Here is a 21,687-nt window from a genome sequence, read left to right as displayed (position 1 = left end):
TCTGACTTTTGCTTGTCAACCACCAGAAGAGAAGAGGAAGTAAGGTTTGTGTGGGAAGTTTGAAGGCCAGAGGAAGAGACAGCTGCTAAGAACCTGTGGCTCAGTACTGAGGTGTCTATGACGTAGTCTTCTGTTCTATTTTTGTTATTATTTTGTGGTGTGTAACTGTTGTTTCAGATTGTATTTTCAATTGATTTTCAAAGTAAATATGCTTTGAGAAAATTGACGGCCAAGACAATAACCATCCTATACTGTACAGAAATATTGATATTAGAAAGCCATGGTGAAAACAAAAGAAATAAATAGAAAAATTCAAAAGATAAGCAAACCTATTCCAAAGTTTTGATACAGATAAATGGCATTATAGCCATTATAAGTTATATAAATCAGATTGCAGCCATGCATTATATTCTCTCCAATGGAGACAGCATTTAAGGAATGTTTGGCATGTTCAGAGTAGGTCATGTCATAGCCCCCTCTTGCTAGTAGGATGTTGAAGAATAACAGGCTAATGGTTGGCATAGGTTGTATGACCTCTTATACCTTTACTGACTGTACTAGTCTCTCTCTCACTGTAACAGCTGATGGTCTGTCAGATCAGCGATAGAAAAATCTAGACAAAGGTTAACCAAATTTCCCACTGAGTGTGGGAGACTATGTTTGCTCAACGATGCTCAAGGAACCTACAGGGCTTCAGAACCCTGTTGGTGAAACCTGCCAACAATTGCTACTGAAATAAAAACACAAAGGTCACTTCTTACCCAACTGAGAGGAGAAGGTAGTAACTTGCCATTATTATGAAGACGGGTTTGAAGTTAAAGAAATTTCATTTTGTGTTGTGTCTGGGAATGGTCAGAATAAGGCTGATATTAAAAGCGAGCCCCACAGAAGCAAGGATGGACTCAAAAGCATAGGGAAAGGAGGACACTTTATAAGCAAAGAAAAGAAAGGGACCAACTGAACGTTCACATCTTAGAAGGGCTGCAAGGTGTCTATGATTGTTTTTCATTATTACTGTATGCACTTATCTAAAACCAGAGTCAGAAAACTGTTACTCAGAAGAAAAATAAGGCTCAAACCTTTGTTGAGCGTAAGATTTTATTGGGATGTTGGCATACCCGTTCACCTCTGTGCTGTCTCAGTGCTGGCACACCTGTTCACCTCTGTGCTGTCTCAGTGCTGGCACACCTGTTCACCTCTGTGTTGTCTCAATGCTGGCACACCCGTTCACCTCTGTGCTGTCTCAGTGCTGGCACACCTGTTCACCTCTGTGCTGTCTCAGACAGTTCTTTGCTGAAACACTGTACTTGAGCAGCTTCAATACATGCTCTATAGCCTGTAAGAATCAAAGAGAGCGTTACTATCTGACCCTATACATACAACGTTTTCCTAAGCTTTACTTTAAAATGTACTTCTTAGCCTGGATTAAGGACTTAAAATTTTGAAGTGATAAAACCGTGTTTGATACACATCTGGGGGCCTTAATATATCCTTAGATTGTGGGAATCAAGAAGCCTAGGGGACAGAAACATGATCACAAAACTGCATCAATAAATTCATCTGGCCCTGATCATAATCTTACAGGGTTGATTTCTTCAGAGGATGGACTTTGATAACTAGAAACTACATTCGTAAAGATCCCAGCTTAGAAAGCACTGTTGCACCAGAGTATCCCAAAGCTCCAAGTGTTTGGGATGGTGTTCTTCTCTCACGTGTTTGGTCTTGCGGTTCTAATGTCACACTCTCCTTCTTTCAAAGGGTGTTTGTAGTATGATTCCACAGATCTGTGAGTTAGTAAGGACCTCTGTGTCAGAAACAATCCTTTTTACAGCCACAACGACTACTTGCATTTGACAATTCCCTCCCTCACCTATTTTTCATAGAAAAAGAAACCTTGACTCTTGGCTGAACGTGTCATAGACTAGAGTAAGAAACATCTGCCAGTCTCTCTCTCAGACACAGCCAGGATTAGATTGCCCTGACCAGATGTACTTATAAGACAGTTACAAGTTAGAACTCATGCTTTTATTCATCCCACGAATCTACCATAGGTTTCAGATCCCAACTGCTTCTCTGGTTCATAACTCAGTGGCTCCTATGTTACAAACATGGACCCCAGTGAGGCTCCCCCGGGGGAGGGTAGAAGCTTCAAGAGGGAGTGCCTAGTGGGTAGTCCTTAGGTCTTTGGAGGCATTCCACTTCCCCCTTTCTATCTTTTGTGTTTCAACTATAAGGTGAGCAGTTTGTTCCACCACACAGTTCCACCATGATGTGCCAACAGAGGCCAAAGCAATGCAGCCAACTGATTGTGGACTGAAACTTCTAAAACCAGAAGTCAAAAAAAATGTCTTTTTTTTAAAAAATAAATTTGCTATCTCATGTATTGTACTTGTTATAATAAAGGAAAACTTTCTAGCAGGGGGTGAGACTCTGCTGTATCATCCTCTAAACACTCACTGTGGTTTGTCAGTTCCCGGACTGATCCTCTAAGCTTCAACAGAAGTGTAATTGAATTTCTTTCTGCTTGAACTAGCTAAAATAGCTTCTGTTCTCTCAAACTGAAGTCTAGAAAATTCCCAATTTGAAACATAGAAGAGGGGTATTCCCTAAAAGATATTATTGCATACATCATCAGCCTGAATGGGTTAGGCACAAAGACAAATGTTTAGAATAGAGTTAGGATTATGCTGGTTTAGTAAAGCAGTGGTTGTAGATTCTCCTCCAAGACCCATTTCACGAGCCCCGAGCAGCTGGCTAGGTTTCCAGTACCAGGCATGATTTCTTTCTTGTTAGGCAGGTCTGCAGTCCAACTAAAGAGATAGTTACCACCATGGTTTTGGGGTCACTTTCACTCCTTGGATTATTAGGCCATGCTGGTCATTATTGTGGTTCATATGTATCTTAGCTGGATAGGAATGTTGGTTGCTTCTCTCTTTTGAAGCTTGCTTGGTGCCTTCTGGTTACATGAAAGCGACTCCTCAGAGAGGAGGCATTCAGGTCAGTTCCAGTTCAGGGGCCTCTGGGTCCAGTGTCTGAGGTACAAGGTGTCCCTAGCAATAGACATTTACATTCCTCCTCTGGGGTCATCCAAGGGCAATAGCAAAAGGCTGCATGTTTTGGGAGTCTCTTGGAAAACCCTGACCACCAACTCAGGTTTTTGTTAAGTGGTCTTTGGCACTTGTTAAGGAAAATTTTGATTCTTGTTTTACATGTCTATATTTTATTCTGCCACTGAAGTGTGTGGAAAGAGACGGAGGGAGGGAGAGAAAACTTGCCTACTTGTCTGGATCCTATGCCAACAGGTGTCCACATAGAACATAATGGAGATAACTTTCCATTACAGAGAGGTCTGAGATCCTGAGTTGTATTCAGTCTCTAGATAGGACTTTGGGGTCATTTTTCTTGGATATAACCCGAGGTATTATCTAGGAAAAAGATTAAAATCAAGGCCGGGAATGGGCAGTTTATAACAGATTTTCTAGTATCTGTTCTTCCCAGTTATTCTCATCAATACCAATAGAATGTGTAGTTTTATTTGGACACAAGAACCCTTCAAATCAAGACCATTTTCAAACTCTCCATATAGCTGTGTTTCTGATGTGAATTACTTTCTGCCAATCAGATAGATGATCTCTTGAAATATTTGCAAGGCAAGGGATAAGCAGAGGCAATGTGGGGGGGTCCACATTTTTTTTTTCTAGTTGCTTTTGATCCAAAACACACTTCTGATCATGGTAGAAGCAAGGCAGTTCTAAAATGGCAATCACAGCTTTCCAATTGAAGACCAAAAGGTCCCTAAACATAGGAGAGGCCTTAAATTCCATGGTATCCCCAAGTGTATGATGTGGCTCATATTCGTTTTGGAAAGCCATTTGAGAAGGGTGCTGGGAATTGAACCCTGGTCCTCTGTAAGAGCAGTAAGTGCTCTTAAGTGCTGAGCCATCTCTCCAGTTCCTGATGCTACTTTTATGGAGGAGACTCTGAGACAAGAGTGAGCTGGAATTTCATCTTCAGGAGAAGGGAGCTCATTAGTAGCACTTGCCCTAATCTGTGTCATATATTCCCACCATTGTGACTTCAAGCTTTGAAAGGTCCAAAAACCTGCAGGCAGAACTCACCACACCACTACCCAGAGGTAAGTTGATTTCCCAGCTCACCAGGCCAGCATTTAGTAAGAATATGGAAACTAGAATATTTATTTGGCCTGAACATGCATTGTACTTCACCAAGAGAGCTTTGGGCTTCCAGCACACTGAGAAATTTAAAAGACACGATAAAAATGTCTTCACTGAAGAGAGCTGACTAGTGATCACCGAAGCAGAGCAGGGAAGCCTTGACAGCTCCAGGTAGGATTTAGTTGGAGAGTATTGCCAGTATTACATGCATGTAAGATAAACATGTGAGGGATTTCAACAGCTGTAGATCATAAAAGATTAGGGTGCAGTTAATCAATCAGTAAGGCGGTCTGTAAACAAATGTACTTAAAACCATTGCTTCATCATTCCTGCCCTGGTTTGGGTGTGTTCATTTCAAAGTCTAGGTTTTGCCAATGTGGTGGTAGTGAGAGCGAGGCCTTTGAGGGGTAAGCGGGTCATTAGGGATTCTCTTTTCACATGTGGGTTTAGATGCCTAACGAAAGAAGTGAGCCGGGCGGTGGTAGCACACACCTTTAATCCCAGCACTCGGGAGGCAGAGAGAGACAGGCATATCAGCCTGGTCTACAGTGCAAGTTCCAGGACAGGCTCCAAAGCTACAGAGAAACCTTGTCTCGAAAAACAAAACAAAACAAGCAAACAAACAAAAAAACGAGGGCGGGGGGGGGGAGAGAGGTCTCAGTAACAGGAATTGATCCCTTCACCTTCCATCCATACAGTGTTTGTACAGAAAAGACCGCAGCAAAGTACTATTAGGGGGCTAAACATACCTGAGCATTGATCTTGGGCTTACCAATTTCCAAACAATTCTTACTTGTTTATGACTTATCCAATTTCAATTTTTATGCTATAGCAACACTGATAATGGACTAAGATACTCCCAAGGAGCTGATTTTATAGTTGAGGCAGTTTTACAGCTGACCTGTAATGAGTTTTATAAATCATGTCCTTCTTTAGGTATCATTAACTTAGAAGGATTCCCTCTAATTTCTTTCTACACTCTTTTAAAATTCCTCTTCCTGAGTAACCAAGACCACTACTTGCTTGGTAAGTAAGTGCAGATATTAAGAAGGGATATTTTAAAGATAAAAATGAAGACATAGTTTTATCCCAAATGCTTCTGTGTTAGAACTATTGACTTTAAATTCCACCTAATTTGTAGGTGAGTGGAAGTCTTTTGTTTTGGTATTTCTAATATCCTTTCTGACATCTCTCTTTGTCGGACGTGCTACAAACTCAGAATGGAAGCATTATTATATTATAATCATAATAGTCTCTAATGGATTTCCCCACTGCCACCCAGTACTTCTCAACCAGCTCTATATACTGATCTCATTTTCCTAATTCATTGTGTTCATGAGGCCAATCCTGTTACATAAGCTAAACATCCACATGGGATGTATCCAAGCATTATGGAAATGTGTTCCAAATTAGAGAAAGCTGACGTGTCTAAACGTATAAGAGAGCTATAAATAACCTCGTGTCTCAGTAGAATGGACATTTGTAGAACACGCTTCTAAGAGATTGAACACAAACAAAAAGCAACCCACATAATTTCGTACAAAGCATTCAAAACTACTGTTTCAGGGATTTTAAGACAATAGCGAAGAGACGAGCAGTGACTCCAAATGTATGGTATATCCATGCAAGAACTGCTTGCAGCAGCACAAAACTTAGTAAACAATACGAGACTGAATCTATGTTTACAATCAATATAAAGTAGAGAAGACACACGAAATCTCAGACCACAGTGGATTTACATTAGAAAGTATCAACTTTCCTGGTGGTCTAGTGGTTAGGATTCGGCGCTCTCACCGCTGCGGCCCGGGTTCGATTCCCGGTCAGGGAAAAGATTTTTTGGCGTCTTCTTTGTTCGTTTTTCATAAGGGAGTTTTCTGTCCGATTTACTTTGGGTGTTAGAACTGCAAATTTTCAAATGATGTCACCATTTAAAAATTTACTGATAATAAAAATTATCTAGAAATCCCCCCAAATTTTGAAAATTTAGCAGATAAACATATCTGGGTGTAATCATAAAAACACAAACCACAAAGGAAACTGAGCATATTAAATATTCATTTGTGTGTGTGTACACGTGTGCACATGTGTGTGTATGTCTGTGTGTACACGTGTTGCGCGCACATGTGTATGTGTGTGTTAGCGTGTGCTGTTTCTGCATGCTCCCTCATCTCACTCATGTTTCATCACTAAGCATGGTATAGTGGTACAGTCTCCATAGGTGCCTATTATCAGATTGGCAGGCACATTCTATCCTTCCTTTGCTGGGTCTGTCTACTGGTATCAGATGTTGAATATTTCTTAATGCTTATTCTTCATCTGTTGACATGATCATAATTTCACTTTTATTCTGTTGGCATGGTGATGATATTGTTTGATTCCCAATCCTTAAACTAGCCTTGAATTTCTACAACAAAATCCAGTTGGTTCTAATTTCTGATCTTTTGGACATATTGTCATACTTGATAAGAGTTGGGCCTATGCTCATGAGCAGTATTTGTTAGGAATTTTCTTTATGTACTTTTTCTGGTTTTAGCATTACAAGATAGTCTCTAAAATGAGTCGAAATGTGTTCATTTTCCTAGAAGAGTTTCATAGCATTATTTCTCTTTTAAATGCTTGACAGAATTCATGAGCAAAGTCATCTGAAAGCTAAACTGGTGATGATGGAGATTCAAACTTTAAAGCTAACGTTTTAAACAGCTATAGCAGTCCTGAAGTTATTTCTTTTTAAATAAGCTCAGTACTTTTTGTTTGTTTGTTTTATTAGTCTTGGTTCTTTTCAAGACAGGGTTTCTCGGAGTAGCCCTGGCTGTCCTAGAACTCACTCTGTACACTAGGTTGTCCTCAAACTCACAGAGATCTGCTGGCCTCTGTCTTCCAAGAGCTGGGATTCAAGGCATGTGCCACCATGGTACTTTCCACTTCCTAAGGAATGTGACATTTTTTTTTTCTTGTTTATTTGGATGAAACAATGTAATTGGTCAAATATCTTTTCTTTTTAAAAATGAGGATATTTTCAGCAAAATAGGAAACAAAACAAAATAAAACAAAAAGCCAAACTTCCTCTGGTTACCATTTTAACTTCTGCATTAGTGACTTTTGCTACAGGGAAAAAATATCATGGCCCAGGCAAGTCATGGAAGAAAGAGATTATTGTGAGTAACGATTCCAGAAGGAGAGTCCGCATAACGGGGACATGGCAGCGAGCTCTGCTCAGCAGCCTGCTGGGTGTTGGCCAGCGCAATCAGTCAAGGAAAGAAGAGACAGCCAAACTGAGGACAAAAAAATGAAACTGTCTTGACAGGTGAGATGGATGCCTTTGTTAAAATAAGCAAACAAATAAACCCGTGACATCTACAAATATCTGGTAGGTCCAGGAAGTGATAAAAATTAATTAAAATTCAACTGGAGTGTACAGACTAGTAATATACAATTTAAATTTCAATTAGCACAACGTCCTCAGTTGCGATAGTGTGAAATATGAGCTGCTTTAGGACAAATATGAGAAAATGTGCAAATAATAATGTGTAAAACATGGGAAAAGAAGAAATCCTAAACAGAGGTTACAGCATATTTATGGATAAAAATGAATAAGATACTGAGTCTTCCTCAGTTTTATCCATAGCTAGAATACAATCACTCAATATTTAGATACTGTCAGCTATTCTACAGTTCCTGTACTGATTCAAAGGACGCGATAGCCATGGTATTTCTGAAAAGAACAGTTCTCTAATTTTACAATTTGACTGTTTACTGTAATTTGACTATGATCTGTCCATAGAGCTACAGTTCTCAAAATTGCTACATTGTAAATAAGATAGGCAAATAGGTCAAGAAAGATTGGAACATTGAACAAAAGAGCACCAAGTAAATGGTTAATTGATTTTCAGTTGATGTGACAAGATATTTTAAAAATATGAAATTAATTGAATAATGATTTTGTATATAATACAGCCATTAAACTTTTGTATGAAATGTATTTTTTCATAATATATTAAAAATAAGACTGCAACATCCAAAAGAGTTTATAAATTAGTCTTCTAAAATTTTAACGAAATTACTATAAGTTTCAAAAGGATGTTTATATATATGTATGTACATATGTATATATAAATGTATATTTGTATATACAAAGAGTAAAATAATTCTTATTAATAGGAGCTTATAGCTGCTTATAATTTCAGGCTTTTTTGGTATTTATGCTTTATTTACTATAGACATGTACTGTAATAAAAGGCATCAACAAAACATTATCACATAACATAATTATTTTATAAAGTATAAGTTTCTTTGGAGTGGAAATGTCTGTGTGTGGTATAAAGGTGGGAAGCTCTATTCCAAATAGCAACAAGAACATAGTTTCAGATAGCATCTTAGCTTCATAATTTTCCACATTGGACATATCTTGCTTTTGATAAATTATGAAAGGAAGAGATGTCAAGTTTCAAATTGTCAGGAGGTCTCTGTGACCACTTGGCTAAAGTTCTAGCTCTAATGCAGTATCAGGACGCTCAGGAGCAAGGCTCCTAATGTTCCTCCCGTCCAATGCACGCCCTCTTCTTTCTACACCCCCCCCCACACACACACTCCCCAGTCTTCATTCCGACTGACTGCCTCCACTTGATCTCCGTGACCCTTCATTTGGTGGCTGTGTTTCTCCCCAGGCTTGTCCACTTCCCACTGCCTTTTAAATTAAGCTCTCGCTGGCTCTAAAATCCCTCATCAGCTTCCATTCCTGCTAGTAAATACTTCACCGACCTTGGAGCAAATTGTTATCTTCAAAAGTTCGGCATCAAAGAACTAGCCTCAAAAAGTTTTTATAGAGATTAAATATACAGTCATAAAAGCATTCTGAATATGATATGATATCCAGTATATAATAAATATTAGCATTATAATAATTGCCCTCATATGCACAGAACCATGTTCCAATCTTATGAGTCGATTTGGAAACTCAGTTTAATGGATCACCAGGAAGGATTCTGAAATGGCCCCTAAATCCAACTTTCTCATAGTTACTCTTGTTAGTCAATCTGGAATTTTTTTATTATCTAGGCCACAAATAATTTAACGTTTGAGAAAAAAAAATTTCAATTGCAAAATCCAATTCTGACCACTAGATGGGAATAAAACACTATCTACGGTTTTTAAATGTCGATTACAAGAAATTTTGATTAGTTAAATGTTCGAGATTGCAGCTTTATTTCCTGATGACTGTTCTTCCTGTCAGCAAATTGGAAGGCAGGAGGAAACTGAGCTGGACAGAGGAGGTGGGGCCTGCAGAGCCTGGCTGCTCACCCCAGCCAGAAGCCTGGCGAAGGTCGCGCCCTTGGAGAAGCCTGCCTGACCACCAATTCATACTCTAAAGCTAAGTAACCAAATCCTTCCACCCCACCACTACCTTACAACAGAGGAAGGCTTCTTCAAAGCCAGTCTCTGACTAACTCTTAGGAACCGATGGGCAATGCTGTCACTGATTCTGTAGGGGCAAGAAGCTACTGAAAAAGGTGGCAGAGAGAGGTTGGATTTGGAGGGGAGGGGAGGTTTTCAGTAACTCAAGTAGCCTGTGTACATTTTAGGGATAACCCAGCTGCCTTGAGAGTTGGCCCTCTAATTGACAAATAGAGCCCATTTGTAGCTCAGGCTCACTGTAATGAGTGTTCTCTCACTGAGGTTCCCATTGCCAATCTTTTCTTTCCCTCCAGAAATAGATCCAATTTGTACAAAAAGGAATTGTGTCTCCATGGTCCTTGCTGATACATCTGCCTGGAATGGGACCGTCAACAACAGACCTCTAAATCTCAAAACCATGAGATTAATTGAATAAGTTGTTATGTCTATGATACAGCCTTTAAATTCACTATAAAATGCATGATGCACAAAACTTCATAACGTTCTAAGAGGAAACTGCAGCATCCACAAACATTTGTAAAGATTCTTCCATTTCTTTTTAACCCGAATATTTTCTCAAAAGAATGAGCATGGGGGCTGGAGAGATGGCTCAGAGGTTAAGAGCACCAGCTGCTCTTCCAGAGGTCCTGAGTTCAATTCCCAGCAACCATATGGTGGCTCACAACCATCTGTAATGAGGTCTGGTGCCCTCTTCTGGCACGTGGGCATACATGCAGGCAGAATGTTGTACACATAGTAAATAAATAAATCTTTAAAAAAAAGAATGAGTATGCACATGTTCGTGTACATATATATATGTTTGTGTGTGTATATATATATATCTACGTGTGTGTGTATATATATATCTCTGCGCGCGCGCGCGTGTGTATATATATATATATATATATATCTGCGTGTGTGTGTGTATAGTATATATATGACGTTTGGAACTTCTTATAATTGCATTTGGATCTGGAGAGAGATTGAGTCTACCCTCCCCACACTCCCACCCATATCCCCCAGCCCTGACCCCCATCCCCCATTTCTACCTGCTCACTATTGGGGAGGGGAAAGGAGGAGAGTGACTTTTAGGATGGAATCAAATGTTTAGGTAGTTTTAAACAGACTTCATTTTTTTTTCCTATAATGGTAAAAATATTTTTTCTATGGTTGCAGCTGGTCAGGAGGATTGTTTTGTAAAGTAATTTAGTAAATTTTATAAACCATAAAGCTTGTCGTTTTAGCCTTTCATTGCCACAACTGAGATCAAACCCCGATCTTTGTATATGCTAGAGAAATAGTCTACCAAAGAGCTAAACCTTTAGAATGATTCAAACGTCTTAAGTGTAAAATTCTGTAGCACTAAGTGCATTCATGAAGTTGTGAGAACTTTATCCTTTTCCAGAACTTTATCATCATCACAAACAGAAACTTTCCATGACCATAAAAATTGCTCCTGTGACTCTTTCCCTAGAGGAGAGTTACTTGTCAACAGTGCAGATTTGTGACCTGAAAGTCTGTGTCCTATTTACTCCTTTGTTAAAGCATTTTTAACATTTCATTTATTTAAAAAGGATTTACTGAGCAACTCTATTGGTGTCCTGTATCAACTAACCTCCAAATTCAAATATTCCCTCATGGAGGGAGGTTCTTTAAGACTATAAAAATAAACACGGTTTCAAAAGTCCTAGGAAGTTATCAAGGAGAAGGAGATACGTAAAACCCCAAAGTTATGAGAGCAGGAACAGGTGCCTCAGAGAGGAGACTAGCCAATGAGATGGATATTGCAAGTTGTGCACAGAGCTCCAGGGAACTACTTTCCTGAGCTGTCAGCCATGCTGAGGGGTTTTCAAGGATGCATTTGCCTTTGAGGCTCCATCTGCCTGCAGGTAAGCCATCATCCTCTTCGTAACTACAGGAAGCTCACTGGTTCCCTAGACTTGAGTGAATCATTTGTTTTATCTAAGTTGGTATACTATCTAGGGTGACATCGGTTTACATGTTCCCAGGAAAAGTCACATAACAGCTAGGTGTGAGGCAATAACAGAGCATCAAATAAATAGTGATTTTTTTTTCTGTAAAAGAACTTACAACGAGGGGGAGGGCCTTGGACTTCCCACAGGGCAGGGTAGGGTACCCTGCCCTCTCTTACGACTAGAGGGGAAGGGGGGAGGCTGATTGGGGGAGCAGGAGGGAAATGGGAGGAGGGGAGGAGGTGGAAATTTTGAATGGTATTATTTATAAAGCAATAAAAAAACTTACAATGAGGTGAGAGACATAAATAAATAATATTCACAAAATATGATAAATACAGGGGGAGAGAATGGAAGGAAGAAGAGGTGAGAGATGTACACAGAAATTAAAATGTGGCAAGCACTCGCTCAAAACATCCTTGTGAAGTAGTTGATGTGATTATATTTTCTCAGGTAAGAAATCTGTAACCTGGAAGGGCAAGCCAAGTTGTCCTTAGATGTAGGGTGCTGTTTAGAGGGATCAATAAATACAGAGGTAAATAGAAGTCATATGTTCTAATTCAGATTTTACAATTGGCCGACTTCCTGTATTTACAATTGTGCTTGCAGTTTTCTTGCTGTAACTTTTTATTATTTCTGTACGCTTGTAGAACTCTTCTAGCAGATTAGTCAATGCTTTCTTTCATCAGAAAGATTTGGGAAGGGCAATGTGATGGTTAATCTCAACTTGGCAACATCAAGAATCACTTAGCAGGTGTGCCTCTGTACATACCCGTGTCAGATTTTCTTGGCTGGATTAGTTAAGGTGGACAGACCTGCCCACTGCTAGTGGCATCATTTGCTGGACTATGACTGTACGGAAAGGAGCTGAGCACAAGTGTGGACGACTACCAGCTTCTTGATGCCACAGTCTGGATGCACTGTGACAAGCTACCCCAAGCTCCTACAGCTAAAACTTCCTGCAGTGATGATGGACTATAACTTCAAACCGTGGAACCAAGTAAATTCTTCCTTCCTAAATTGCTTTAATTGTGATGCTATCTTATAACAGAAGTAGAAAAGTCACTAAGACAGAGTGGACAGTGGAGAGTTCTCTGCATAGATCTAACGGAGAGATAGACTGGAGAGAATTATATACTTATTCTGGAATCTGGAACTTATCTAAGCAATGCTTTAGAGCAGAGACTCTGGGACTGCAGAAACAAGACCAGACCTCTGATGAGCTTGTTTCATGAAGCACTACCTTGCTAAACTTGGTATTTGGTGTGATGGGTCATCTTAACGTCAATTTGGCATACCTGGGAAGATGGACCCTTATTTGAAGAATTGCATTGAATTAGATTAGCCTGCAAAGCTAATTACCTGGTTAAAATGACAATGATTATATAGGCTGGAAAGTTACAAGTTTCATGTGCAGTTATAATTTACTTTGGGTTATCTAGCCTCACAAATAACCACTCCCTTACCCACCTCTATGTCAGACTTAGCATGCTGTGACTAACAGATAAAAATCCTTTATATTCTATTAACTTAAAGACAAAAGACCCTAACCTAGTTTCCACCAACCAAAGTCCTAAGAATACCATCACATAGGAAATGAGGTATTTAGCTGAGGCTCCACTACCCCCACTTTTTTCAAGTCAAACTACTTAATGTTTTTCCATTGTATTTGAAAAAAATATTTATTACTTCCTTTGTTCTGTTACCTTAAAAATTCCATAGAACTAGTAACAAATTGGAGCTTGAAATTTGGCGTAATTCAATCTGTCTTCCTGGCCATGCTCACTCATAATTGGCTGCAGAATAAATAATCTCTTAAACCCTTTGATGCAAGAGTTATGTTTTTGCACCAGCACTTTAAAGAGTTAATCTGTTTCTAGAAAGCTTAAGTAGCCAATTCTCAGAAAGTCATTTATGTCCAGATCCCCAGATGCAAGGCAATAATAGCAGTGCACATCTGCGAGAAGATGCACCCAAGCCCATTAGACTCTGTGTGGAGCATAAGAATCATTTCCAAAGCGGGTTTTATTCCCTGAAGCCTCAGCCACTGTTTTAGAAAAACCCCCTCTTATTCCTCCCTCTATTATTGCACTGTCTCATTTTTCTCAATTACAGTACGTTTGAAATATAATTATCTGGTTTGTTCACATGGGAATTAATATAAGATGTATTGCGGATTTAAATCTGCTGCATGAGAAGAACACACTAGAAGATAGGCTTTCAAGAAGGAATGTGTAATTCTTTCAGCACATGTAAGTCTAAACCTCTGATTAGTTCTTGTTCACGAGAGGTCTTGCTGTTTATAGTGCTTCCTCCTAAACATCAGCTGCATGGGGAAAAGGAAGAAGAATAGCAGTGAGGTGCTCACCGTTCTTTTCCCTTCTCCGGTGGTCAGGTTATTACCTACTGGGCTTTGGTACTTGGAAAGCATTCCCCTTAGAGTCCATAGGAGTTCATATCGTTGTGTCTTTTATGTTCAAGGTTTAGATGATGTCCTTAATATTCTTCAGTTCCATCATAGAATAAACCACAGTGCCTCCACAGAGCCATTAAATCAATGGATTGAATTAGCATCGATTAAATTCAATTCAGTCTAGGTAGTTCAAACAGTCAAGGTGAACCATTTCATCATTTGCGCGTCTGTACTAAAGGAGAAAAAGATGTTCTAAAAAAAAAAGACAGCCATCAGGATCCAGATTCCTCAGGGACAAAATTCACACTGTGCACAAGAAAAGTCATTAAATAAAACAAGTTTACCTAAAATAACACACATACATACATACACACCTCTTAAAGGGAGTCACGCCACTTGGGCTGTCACTGCTCCCCGTAAGAACAATAGACTAGCAAAACCCAGAGCTAGGCACAAGAGAGCTCTCTTTGAATCAGGGTAGTCCAAGTGACACTCAAAGCAATGTAGACCGGCTGCTGGTCATTGTTACCTCTCAGGGAGAACAGAAAGACTCTGTTGACTGCAGTCGCCTCTCAGGGAAGAAAAGAAAGCCCTATTGCTGAAGACGCCATACACTTAGGACACACAACCTAGATTATAGCTGCATCTAACCTGAAAGCCTCCTCCCTGAAGTCCTGCTTCCATGGTACCAGAAAACACTGTGCAAGCTACAGAAGAGGGGAAGCAATTACTATAGCCCTTCCCTGCGGTGACGCCTGTGAACCATGACAATTGCAAGAATGACAAGACAACCTTAAAGAGGCAGCAAGTGGCAGCTACAAGCAACAGCTGTCTAGTTGGGCTTACGGCCCACTCAACAGGAGGGAAACCAGCCTGGTGCTAGAATTCTAGACAGCCTCCCAGGGTTAGTGAGGTCATGGATCTTAGAAGAGCAACTACTACCATTCCTTTGCTAGAGCAGCATCGTTCCTAACTACATTCTAAATCTCATCCTTCTGCCCTAAGTCTAGCTATCACTCTTCATCAAGGAAGCTCCTCTTCACAGTAAACAGAGAGCACCACAGAAAACCCACAGCCAGACACGCTGCAGAAATCAATGCACCGTGGGGAGTGAAGCCCCCATGAGCAACTGCGTCTCCATGGATGGCTCAGGAAACCTCGCAGAAGAAGAGGGTGAAAAGATTGCAAGAGCCAGAATGCTAGGAAGTCTGCTGTCAGACAGTCTCTCATACAAGTGCTGCATAAACAAGATCCGAACAATGGCAGTAACAATAGCCATGCTAGCATGGGAAGCTGGAATCTCAAAGATCAGTCCTCTGGTAAGGAGCTACAGAGAGCTGGTGGCTCCTCAGAGGCTGAGAGCTAACCTCTCTCAAAGGTGAGCCCCTTAATAGGCTGTACAATACAAAGTGATCGGCCCTGTGGCAGCAAATTCTGGCTATGCTTAACTACCTGAAATGGCTGTTGATGCTGACTGCTTTCCATGTACAATGCTTTTCATTGGATGATTTTTTTTTTTTTTGTAAAGTATATCAGAGTTCTGCCTCTGTTTTGATTGGCATGCTTGCTTGCTTTCTGATTAGTTCTTCATCTGGTTTCATTTCCCGGTTTTGGCATAATCTGAGGCCTTGCATGTTCTATGCAAGCACATTACTTCCGGGCTTCAGCTAAAGTCTTCAGTTTTGAGGTAGGTCTCCAGGCAGGCCTCAAATTTTCAAACCTCCACCTTTGTCTCCAGAGTGCCGGGATACAGGCATGACCCACCATGCCTAGCCATAGCTTCAGGCCAAATACATGATTTTCAAATATTCTTTGCAAATCTGTGGCCCTCATCTTTATTTTGGTGATATCTTAAGTAAAGCAATCATTTGCAATTTGGCAAGGCCCAGCCAACCATTCTTTTCTCTATGGATCTTACATTGGCGTCAGTTTTAGACACTCTTAGATGATACCAGTCCAGAAAGATTTCTCCTATGAAAGTACCTTTAAAGAAAGAAAATGCTATATTACCAAGGATATTTCTCACCCTGTGATGAATATGAAAAATGAAGCTCATTTCAGGTTTTTAGAAAAATTTGAGGGCTTGACTTACAGCCCTATTATCCTTTGGCTATTAAACATATTTTAATGTACATTAGTGTCATAAGAAAGTCTTTATAAGTTAAAGATGATACAATTATATATGCTTTATCACAAAAATTACATCAAAAATAATAAACCAAACACTACTTAAAAAGAGATAATGGAAGTTCCATTCAAAAGTCAGCACAGGTGGATTACACTGATTTTACATGACTTTTAAAGTTTTTTCCATTTCTGCATTTTCTTGAATTTTCCTTATATTTTCAAAATAAACACAACAAAAATTTATTTATTTTAGTATCCGTTTTTGATGTTTTGCCTTTCATGGGAGACTAAGAATTATAATGACTGTTCTTGCAATTTGGCTGATTGCGGAGAAGATTGAAGTGGGCAGGGAACGATATGACTGCCAGGTAGGGTGGAGGTGCTTCAGAGTTGGGGTGCTGTTGGGGGTGATAGTGAGAACAGAGACAAGTCTGATAACATTCAAGGACAGCAGTTATCACAGCCTAGGCTGTCATAGCCTTCCCATTTCTCTCTTCTCTTCACTGCTTCGATCACTGTATACCAAGACTACTGAAAACAGCCCTGATTTCCGCACAGAGAGGGAGAACATGTCCTGACTCACCACTAAGGACTGTGTGGGTTCCACCTCGCATTTTCTGTTTCCAAGGGTCTAAAGCACACCTCCTTCCTGCCTCTCTCTCAGTCCAGCTCTTCTCTACATTGTGCACAGCAGTGAGCTATTGTTCCTGCTAACCTGTTAGCTTTTCTTAGCTCGAGATGGGTTGAGTTTTGAAAGTTATTTTTCACCTAATATCTCCTGAGTGACCACGTGACTTGCCTTTTTTTGACCTGTCCTGAGTTGTGACATTGCCTTACACTTTCTTTCTTAAACAAAATTGCTGCATTTTGTACCAGGGCGGTACTGACTCCAAGGAGCAAAGTAACCACCACTGTGTTCTTCAGGAAGATAAGTGAAAACCTCATAGTGGATAGAAGTTTACCAGCAAGCTCTGCAGCTTTTATACAATTCATACTGATTTCCACTTCGTACTAGGCAGTCCACAAAAACTGAAGTGCTGCCGGGCGGTGGTGGCGCACGCCTTTAATCCCAGCACTCGGGAGGCAGAGGCAGGCGGATCTCTGTGAGTTCGAGACCAGCCTGGTCTACAAGAGCTAGTTCCAGGACAGGCTCCAAAGCCACAGAGAAACCCTGTCTCGAAAAACCAAAAAAAAAAAAAAAGAAAAAAAAAAAAAAAAACAAAAACAAAAAAAAAAACTGAAGTGCTCACACCCAACACGCTGATTAAATTAATTTGCTCTGAGGTGATCTTAGTTCTTTAGGAGACACTTACATATTTCACCGAGGAAATGCAGACCCCAGCTGCAAAACACAAAGAAGTACTGAACGGCGCAAGCAGGAAGTGAGGTATCACAGTGTTTCAGATAACAGACCAAGCCACAAGTAGCATGCCTCCCATCCAAACGCTGAGGGTCTCTGGACGTAACTTAGGTCCTTTCACCTGGGGGCAGGACTGTGCTAATACATAAAGGCAGGGGCTCACAGGCAATCTTTTGAATTTGTGCTTGTTTGACAATCATTCTTTGCCTTGCAGACTTGGTAGGAATTGTACTTAGGGGTTGCCAAGGGACTTCAGAATAATTCTTACATGATTCCAAGGTTTAGAGTTCCAGGTGACATTAGGAGGCTATTTTTAGTCGTTCACTATAATCGTTCTTCTCCAAAGCCTCTCACACAATCTTGGGTCATTTCTTGAGTCTGATGAGAGGCCAGGACATTAAATATGTTCAAAGGAGGCTGAGTGATTTGGGGGGTTTGAGTTCCACTGAGGTCATCCAAATCAGAGCCCTTCACGTGGGACACACAAAGGCAGGAATTTAATAAAAACTAACACCTGCTTAGGGACCTTTATTGCACTAAGCACAAAAGTGCCTACTCCACCTTGAAAGATGATTAAAATCGCCTCTGATCACACCGCTAGTCATTCTCAGCACTGACATGAAATTCCCTGTGAAAGTGTTCCCCGTGATGGCTGCCAGCGTGGGAAATCCTCTGAGGATTTTGCCTTCTCAACAGGAAAATCTTGGGCTGACAACTTCTTTTCCTCAACATTGGAAGTTGCCCTTCTTCCCTGGTCATCAGTATGCTTCTAATGAACTGCTTTATCATTTCCTTTCCCAGTGCACAAATGTTTGACATAGTTGGTATGGGTAGTTGTTTATAGACTTGTAATTACATCTATGGCAATTCAATACAGCCTCAGAATTACACTGGATGTATATGGGTTAATGGTTAAATGAGTGTATATAATACCAGAGCATGGTGTTTGATTATATATGCGTTAATGGTTAAATGAGTATATATAATACTAGAGCATGGTGTTTGATATTTATTATCCAGAGCCATATTTAGTACTTAATATGTGTCAGACAACAGATTGGGCACCGGAGTTGCAATCAGGAATTGCATAATCAGAGGAAACAAACCACCTCTGTCCCCCAGGAAGCTGGCCTATTGAGAGATGCTAATGAGTAAAAAGAAGCCGGAAAGTCTCACAGGAATGGACCAACTCCAGGCTTAGAGGATGGAAGGAGCCTTTCTTAGGCTGTGGGGCTGGGACATGAAGGATGGGGACAGGCCAACAAGATGACTCCATGGGTAAAGCAATGCTGCGGAAGTCTGACAGTGTTAGTTAGTTCCCAAGTCAAGATGGAAGAAGAGCACTGGCTCCACATAGTTGTCTCTGACCTCCACACCTGAGCTGTGACACTCTCATGCCCTTCCCGCTTCCCACAATGCCCCTCAACAACAACAAATAATAACATTTAAGGAAAAAAAAGTAAATTAAGATCGGAGACGATTACTGGGAAATGTGCAGACTCATGCATGTACAGGTGAAAGACTGGAGGAAAGGAACCTAGGAGCAGAGCAATGAATCTCCGGGTCACACTCGGAGGGCATGAATGCCAATGAAGAAGGATGGGAAAGGTTGGGATGGGCTTATTCAGGGTCGTGTAGAAAGTCCAGATGAGGCCTGGTGAACCCTCCCAAGCTAAGACGACCAAGCCTTAGGCGCCGCCCTGTGCAGGCTAGTTGATGAGATTCCCACAAGAGGGCGCCCTAACAGAGGAAATCCCGGCTCGCCCATTTACACCCTGTCTGACTTGCCTGCTCTCCGAGTAAAACTCAGACAAACACCCCCTGATGATGACAGTGAAGGGCATAGTCTACTTAAACTCCTGGAGTTGAGTCACGGGTGTTCCCGTGATTTTACAAACAAAAGATTCCTCTTGACCAGGGATCTATTTTCTGAGAAGTCACAACAAGTGAACATCAGAGGATTTATAATGCCTGAGTTTACCGCATAAGCAATGAGCTGCTTCCTCTTGGCCCCTGACAGGTCCCTGTCAGCTCTCCTAGGAGACCAAGACAAAGTGTCTTAGTTTAGGTGAAACACTACAGTCACTCAGGCATTCCTAAAAATATGTCTGGCACCTTAGAGTCACTGGCTTCCCACTGATTTTTATCTTGGAATTCCAGCCTATTTCCTCGGGAAGTGCTAAAATCTAACGAGCAGACCACAGCATCCGGCATCCTAAGCCCAAGCTGTGCCTCTATTGATCGCTTAAATCAAAGAACAAATGGAGCCCATTTCCCATTTTCTCAAGACCTCTGTTAGAAGGAAGGGCGCTCCTCATCCACTGAGCTGGCGACAAGGTGATATATGGTAAGAATCAGCTATGATCTGACAGGGTCCCTCCGCTGTCTAGGTCCTTTCCTTAGCTCTTGAGGGCTTTAGTATGATGTATTACCATTCTGAACTGTCTGCCTCCAGTGGGGGATGCCTCAGACTTCGCACTGTCTCCACCAAACCTTGGTTCCTCAGAGGCTATGTATTTGAAGGCAAGCCTAGAAACATCTGTGTGACAGGAGAACACCTGTCGGCTCCCGCTAAATCGAGCTGGCCCAGGACAATAGCAATTGTTTTAAGTTGCACGTACCTCCACCGGCTTTTCTCCCCTGGTTTTCCCTTACACGGGTATTGTATCAAAGAGAAGGAAGGAAGTGACTAAGAAAAGGAAGTGTGTCTAAGTCATTTTAAAAGTATATTTTTCAAATGACAAAATTCCCTTCCCCACCCTAGAGCAAGGACTTCAGGCCCTGCTAAGGATACTGTGTGTAGAAACATAAATCTTGAAAGGCCCACTCTGTCTTCTGCCTGCCCCTACTCTCCTGCATACGGGTCATGCTTTGAACTTTCCTTAGTTTTCCCAGCAATCTCTGCAGCACCCCCAGCCCCATCCCAAGCCCACTTAATTCACAGTGTATCTGCCTTTTCTTCCTTTTCCCCACCAGTCGGTCAAAGACATGCCTATTTTCTGCTTTAACAGTTTTATTTCTTCCACACATGGGAACCTCTCTCTGGGTGCGCACGGACTAGCTATGTCTTCTGGAGCTGGCCCAGTGCCTTTGTTGACCGTCTCCCTCGGCTCCCTTCCACGCTGCTTGTACTCCGTGTCATCCTTGTTAGCCTTGACTAGCAAAGCTAATGGATGCAGTGCAATTATCAGGAGAAATCACTTCCAGTGGCATTTAACCCCTGAAATGGAAAAGCAGGAGTTTTGTTCTTTGTGGTCTCAAGCCCTGAATGGCAGAAGCTAACTTTCCTGGGCAGCTTTTAGCTTTAGGCAGAGATGGGTGTGGTTGTAGAGGTCAGCTCTGACGTGAGGACGCACACGTGTGCACGTGCCACGCGCCTGCTCCATAAAGCGTTTATGCCTGGTGCAAGTTCCCACTTTCACCCTCTCCACGTGCAAGAGATAAGATTGTGAGGAAGCTCTTTCCGCTTTTGGTTTTGGCTTTGTTTTTTTTTTCCCCCTTTGACATACAGTTAGGCTAAAATAGCAAACCCTGCCATCTGCACTGCCTTTGATACAGTAGATTGGGAAAAGCTGTTGGCTGCCTGGCCTTTTTCTGTCAGCCTTGGCTAGAAGACGCATCCAGATAAGACACTTCTGCCATCCACACATGAAGCACTGAGGTGACCACAGAGTCACGGGTCCTTGGTAAAGTCTTCGCTCTAGCCCTGAATTCTTACCGTCGGCTGGCTGTTCTGCTGCTGGAGCACAGCAGTGGGAGCACTCCACTTCCCTTTCAGGTTTCGTGTCTTGTGAGTTTGGGTTGTTTTTGGCATGAGTGCGGTAAGCCTTCCCTGGGATCCTCAGCTGCGTTCCCTATTTTTCATTAACACTTAGACTTAAGCAGCTCATCCTAATTCTCTCGCTCCTGTTCTGCATCAACTATCTGCTGGCAGTTTCCATGCCAACCCCAAATCCTGGGGTCCTGCTGCTCAATCACAAGCTACTGTTAGCATATTTTTAATAGCACCTGATTGCCCTCCAAAGGCCTTCGACTCGCTGAGCTCCATTAGTTCACAGTGTCATGAGACTTGATTGCATATTTACTGTGTGGATTAGGAAGAGCTGCGCTGCACAGCTAGGCTCCCGAGCTCAGCCTTCCGTGAGTGCCAGGCGGGTGTCCTGGGTCTCATTCACAGAGAAGAACACGACAATCCTGTGGTCCATTGGCGAATCAGTTCTTATGCCCTGGAGCTGATTTACAATAATG

General features: G+C 41.4%; 1 non-coding gene across 1 annotated transcript; it reads left to right on the top strand.

The window, feature by feature from the left end:
* Positions 1 to 5,931: 5,931 nt before the first annotated feature.
* Positions 5,932 to 6,003, top strand: Trnae-cuc (transfer RNA glutamic acid (anticodon CUC)). Its single transcript has one exon. It is a non-coding gene; the product is annotated as a tRNA-Glu (tRNA).
* The last annotated feature ends 15,684 nt before the right edge of the window (positions 6,004 to 21,687 follow it).

This window comes from Chionomys nivalis, chromosome 14, assembly GCF_950005125.1.
Source record: "Chionomys nivalis chromosome 14, mChiNiv1.1, whole genome shotgun sequence".
NCBI classification, from domain to species: domain Eukaryota; kingdom Metazoa; phylum Chordata; class Mammalia; order Rodentia; family Cricetidae; genus Chionomys; species Chionomys nivalis.
The sequence above is the reverse complement of the archived record's forward strand: the minus strand, read 5'-3'. Positions and strand labels throughout refer to the sequence as shown.